Here is a 6,590-nt window from a genome sequence, read left to right as displayed (position 1 = left end):
TAAACAAAGAATGAGTCACAGCAAACTCGAGTGTGTAGTCACTCAAAGTTAACACATGGCAAACGCTAAGTTCCCTGCACTTGCACTGAGTTTGGTAAACCAAGTGAAGAACTCATTGCAAGGTACTTGTAAAACATTCAGGCTTGAATAAATGGACTCCACTTAGACGGAGAAGAAAGCAAAACTGGTTCCTATGGAAACCAGCTTTTATGTGTCTAGGTATCTGAAGTTGGGGGACACCAATTCTCATGGTCTTCAATGACCTTAAATGGTACTACAAATGTGGATATAGTTCATCTACTGAATATAAAAGGACTTATTTTTACATTTGTGCCATATCACAAGTACTTTATAGCTGCTGTACAACAACAAGGCAAGATATTCTCTGGGCACATTTAAGGTAAATCAAAAGAACCTTCCTGCTTTACTCCATCTCCTACAACTATAGGGTCACTGATCATTGTACCAATGTAACGTGTGTTATCTTTCAAGTGGTCACTTGTGTTGTTTTTGTACATCTTAAGCAAAAAACATTCAACTTCTAGGCCAGGAATTAGATACTGCAGAATAATTGCTGAATTAATGCTATGTGTTATATGCTTTGCATGCATCCTGTCGATTCATCCTTCTAAATACCCTAGGAAATAAATGCTGTTGCTATTCCCCATTTTCCATATAGAAAACTGAAGTCCAATAACCTACCCAAGCTTTCACTGTTGATGAGTTATAGAGTTGAACTTGAATTTAGGACTTTGTAAATCTGTCTCCCTAGAACCCATAGATAGTTCCCATCTGACCAGATGATTTCTCACATTTATTTAACTTTTTATTTTGTGTTAGGGTATAGCTGATTAACAGTGTTGTGATCATTTCAGGTGAACAGCGAAGTGCCTCAGCCATCCATATACACGCATCCACTCTCCCCCAAACTCCCCTTCTATCCAGACTGCCACATAACATTGAATAAAGTTTCATGTGCTATATAGTGGGTCCTTGTTAATTATCCACTTTATGTATTTTTAATTATTTATTTACCTATTTACAGTTATAAATTTATAAATTATTTATTTATAAATCAATTTATTATTTGTTTACTTAGTTTTGGCTGCATTGGGTCTCTGTTGGCTTGTGCAGACTTCCTCTAGTTGCCGTGAGCGGGGGCTACTCTCTGTTGTAGTGCACGGTTCTCACTGAGGCGGCTTCTCTTGTGGAGCACAGGCTCCAGGTGCTCAGGTTTCAGTAGTTGCAGCATGCAGGCTCAGTGCTTGGGATATAAAGTCTGAATAGTTGTGGCTCACAGGCTTAGTTGCTCGGTGGCATGTGGGATCTTCCCAGACCAGGGGTCAAACCCATGTCCTTTGAATTAGCAAGCTGATTCTTATCCGCTGCACCATGCCACAGGGAAGTCCAAAAAAGATCATCTTAATAGGGAATGATGGTTTATTAATTTCAATATCTGCTCTAGAAGGATTAGAATTTCTCCAGGAAACAAACTCCTAGAAGAATTGTGAGCAGGAATTTACTCAAGAGTCCTTTTAAACATATACTCTAATTAAGTGCAAGGGAGAAGGCAATGGCACCCCACTCCAGTACTGTTGTCCAGAAAATCCCATGGATGGAGGAGCCTCGTAGGCTGCAGTCCATGGGGTCGCTAAGAGTCAGACACAACTGAGCGACTTCACTTTCACTTTCCACTTTCATGCATTGGAGAAGGAAATGGCAACCCACTCCAGTGTTCTTGCCTGGAGAATCCCATGGACGGAGAAGCCTGGTAGGCTGCAGTCCATGGGGTTGCACAGAGTCGGACACGACTGAAGCAACTTGGCAGCAGCAGCAGCAAGTAAGTGCAAGAATAAGGACTGAGCAGAGAGCAATTGAATTGCAAGGTGGTTTAGGGCTCCCCAGGTGGCGCTAGTGGTAAAGAACCCACCTACAATGCAGAAGACATAAGGAGTGAAGGTTTAATCCCTGGGTCAGGAAGATCCCCTGTAGGAGGAAATGGCAACGACTCTAGTATTCTTGCCTAGGAAATCCTAGGACAGAGGAGCCTGGTCCATGGGGACATAGCCCATGGGATCACAAAGACTCAGACATGACTGAAGTGACTTAGCATGCATAGCAGGTTGCAAAAGACTTCACAGTTCTTCCTCTGAGCAGCTATAGAATTGGGATGGCCATTCTGAATTGAGTGAGTGGGTCTAGGTTTTGTACTCTGATGTTCAGCAGTTATAAATGATGAGTTGGCATCCCTTGGCTGAGTTCATTCCTGGTCCTTAGGCTACAGAGAGGAAGCTGTACTGAGGTTCTTTTATCTGCTACCGTTGGTGTTATACTGTCAACTTCTCCAGTATTCATTCTCATCCACCATTGTACTGGTGGGCTCCTGACTTCTTCCAGTAATCATGGAACTGGGCTTTCTGCTCTTTTTTTTGGTGGGGGGGGGGGCTTTCTGCTCTTGTTCTTCACCTCCCACGGCCCCTAGTTCTGAAGACTGGGAGGTTCAGTATTTCAGCACTAGAAGATTTGATATCTGGTGAGGAGGAAGCAACAGTTAGAACTGGACATGGAACAACAGACTGGTTCCAAATAGGAAAAGGACTACTTCAAGGCTGTATACTGTCACCCTGCTTATTTAACTTCTATGCAGAGTACATCATGAGAAACGCTGGGCTGGATGAAGCACAAGCTGGAATCAAGATTGCCGGGGGAGATATCAATAACCTCAGATATGCAGATGACACCACCCTTATGACAGAAAGTGAAGAGGAACTAAAGAGCCTCTTGATGAAAGTGAAAGAGGAGAGTGAAAAGGTTGGTTAAAGCTCAGCATTCAGAAAACAAAGATCATGGCATCTGGTCCCATCACTTCATGGGAAATAGATGGGGAAACAGTGGAAACAGTGTCAGACTTTATTTTTTTGGGCTCCAAAATCACTGCAGATGGTGACTGCAGCCATGAAATTAAAAGACACTTGCTCCTTGGAAGAAAAGTTATGAACAACCTAGATAGCATATTCAAAAGCAGAGACATTACTTTGTTGACAAAGGTCCGTCTAGTTAAGGCTATGGTTTTTCCTGTGGTCATGTATGGATGTGAGAGTTGGACTGTGAAGAAGGCTGAGCGCCAAAGAATTGATGCTTTTGAACTGTGGTGTTGGAGAAGACTTGAGAGTCCCTTGGACTGCAAGGAGATCCAACCAGTCCATCCTAAAGGAAATCATCCCTGGGATTTCTTTGGAAGGAATGATGCTAAAGCTGAAACTCCAGTACTTTGGCCACCTCATGCGAAGAGTTGAGTCATTGGAAAAGACTCTGATGCTGGGAGGGATTGGGGGCAGGAGGAGAAGGGGACGACAGAGGATGAGATGGCTGGATGGCTTCACTGACTCGATGGACATGTCTGAGTGAACTCTGGGAGATGGTAATGGACAGGGAGGCCTGGCGTGCTGTGATTCATGGAGTTGCAGAGAGTTGGACACAACTGAGCAACTGAACTGAACTGAACTGAGAAGGGCCTGCTTCATAGGTGACTGTCTTTTCACTGTAACCTCACAAGGCCTGCTGGTCTCAGAGAGTCTCCTGGAGAGGTGGTGGGAGTTCTGCTGAAGCCCCCTCAGGAAACACAGACTCCGGAGCAGCCATTCTTGAGAGTTCCTTCTGGCAAGAAAGCCCTGGGCATGGTTTCATGCTAAGCCACTTCAGTCGTGTCTAACTATGTGTGACCCTATGGACTGTAGCTTGTCAGGCTCCTCTGTCTGTGGGATTCTCCAGGCAAAAATACTGGAGTGGGTTGCCATGCCCTCCTCCAAGGGATCTTACCGACCCAGGGATCGAACTTGAGTCTCATGTCTCCTGCATTGGCAGACAGTTTCTTTACTGCTAGCACCACATGGGAAGCCCCAAGAATATTGCAGTGGATTGCCATTTCCTTCTCCAGGGGATCTTCCCAACCCAGGGATTTGAACTGGGTCCCCCTCATTGCAGGCAGATTATTCACTATCTGAGCCACCAGGGAAGCCCAAGAAAGCCCTAACCATTTTAAATATAGCTGTGTGTACATGTCCATCCCAAACTCCGTAACTATCCCTTCCTCTCATTCTTCCCTCTGGCAACCAACCATAAGCTCATTCACGAAATCTGTGGAGTCTGTTTCTGTTTTGTAAGTAAGTTTATTTGTATCATTTCTCTTTAAATTCCACATATAAGGGATGTCATACTATATTTCTCCTTCTCTGTCTGATTTCACTCAGTATGACAGTCTCTAGGTCCACACATGTTGCTGAAGATGGCATTATTTCATTCTGTTTAATGGCTGAGTAATATTCCATTGTATATATGTACCACAATTTTAACTGTTCCTTCTCCTCAATTCTTACTCTGTGGCTGAGAAGGATTGAATTTATTCTTAACTTATTAAATTGTGCACTTATTCAACAGTAATATATTAATTAAATGCTTTATCAGTGCCAGGACTCACTAAAAACAAAAAGAAAGAAGACATGGTTCATGCCCTCAGAAAACTCGCAGTCTAATAAGAAGACAAAAGAAGTAAATAAACGGTTTAATTCATTTTTTTCCTCCCACTGAAAATCAATTGGACTATTGGGATCAACTTACAGACGTTAATCATTTTCTGATGGGCAGATCCATATTGTAGGCAAGGGACACATACCAGTCAGTAACCACAGTGATAGGCACATGTCCACGTGGACCTCTTTGCTATGGTACCAGAAAGCAATAGTTAGCAATGTCAGGCACCAGAGATATTAGCCTGCCTATATTTTTAATACTTTTACCCAGGCTTCTTTGGAAGCAGGTTGTATCTAAGACTTCCTTTATGTGACTAGAGCTGGTCTTTGCATGCATGCTCAGCCACTTCAGTTGTGTCCAACTCTTTGTGACCCCATAGACAGAATCCCACAGGCTCCTCTGTCCATGGGATTTTCCTGGCAAGAATACTGGAGTGGGTTGCCATGCCCTCCTCCAGGGGATCTTCTCAACCCAGGGATAGAATCCATGTTGCCTCCATCTCCTGTATTGCAGGCAGATTCTTTACTATTGAGCCACCAGGGAAACCCAGAACTAGTCTTTAGTGGTTTTCAATTTAATTTTGACCATCAGCACCCCATCATACCTTACTGTACCAACTCCTACCCAACCCCATATATCTGAGGCTGCCTCATCATTGTAACCATCTTTCCACCCACTCATTCATTCAACACCATTTATTATGATTCCATTATATGACAAAATTAATGACTCTGTCCCTTCTTTCAAACAGTAAAAAGAAAAAAAAAAGAATGCAAAAATAAAAATACCTAAATTCAATGATAGAAAGGATTCAGATAATTGTAAAATGAGTATAAAAACACATTTACCAGTGTTCCATAATTTTCAGTGTAAAAGTTTTTCATCACCTTGATTAAATTTACTCCTAAATATTTCCTCCTTTTTGTAAATGGGATTGTTGTTTTGATTTTTTTTCCCAAATAGTTTGTTATTTGTGTATATAAATATAACTGATTGCTATATGTTGATTTTATATCCTGCAACTTGGTTGAATTTGCTTATTCAGTCTAACAGAGTATTTTTGCAACATCTTTAGGCTTTCTGCATGTAAGCTCTGCAAACAGAACATTTTTACTTCTTTTTTTTTTCTGATTTGGATGCTTGTATTTCTTTTTCTTTTCAAATTTATTTGGCTAGGATTCCAAGTATTATGTTACATAAACACGGCAAGAGTAGACATTCTCACCTTATTCTAGGTCTGTTTTTACACTAATAATTATAATGATAAATAAGGAGGGAAGGAGGAAATTTCAGAGGTGATCAATATGTTTATGGCATATTGTGATAATGGTTTCATGGATGTACACTTACTCCAAAACTCATCAAGTTGTATACATTAAACATGTAGAGTTTCTCTATGTCAATCATGCTTCAATAAAGTGGTTTAAAAACACATACATTCATATCTAGGTTTAAGTGACTAAATAATACTAAGAGCATTTGCTTTTTAAAAGAAGGCTGCAGAAAGCAAGACATCCTTAACTTTAGGGAAGAAGTGTCCGCAGCATGATAACTAGGCATCTTTGAACTATTGACATGACTTGGGAGATACTTGGGAGTAGCAACCTTCCCAGTAATAGTCAGCTTTGACAAGACAAAAAGACTGACATCTAGCCCTAACAATCACAAATATTTTTATTCTTTTTCCTTCTCTACCAGCCTGAGAAGTATTCAACATCCAGTTGAGGAACGACAGAGGCATTTTGTCCCTGGGTCAGATGAAAAGGTCTCTTTTGCCCCAAAGCCTCTGAGGACCAGCCTTCTTTCAGGCTCCATCCTCCACACTCTCACTAGTCTCATCTGGCTTCGTAGCCTCTTTCCCTTAGTATTTCCAGGTCCTGGGGCTTGCTCTTTGGTCATCACAAATGACTTAAACCCAAGAGAGCAGCTTGAGTAATTGGCCTTAACAGCACACCACCTGTAGCCTGTATAATTTTTGTGCTCCATCTTGTATTCCCCCACTTTTCAGGCCTCTCTCACTTGGAAGTGATTTCTGAACCACCCCTGAGTGTGCTGCAATG

The sequence above is a fragment of the Bubalus bubalis genome, chromosome 3, assembly GCF_019923935.1.
Source record: "Bubalus bubalis isolate 160015118507 breed Murrah chromosome 3, NDDB_SH_1, whole genome shotgun sequence".
Lineage (NCBI taxonomy): Eukaryota > Metazoa > Chordata > Mammalia > Artiodactyla > Bovidae > Bubalus > Bubalus bubalis.
This window is presented reverse-complemented; position numbering follows the sequence as displayed.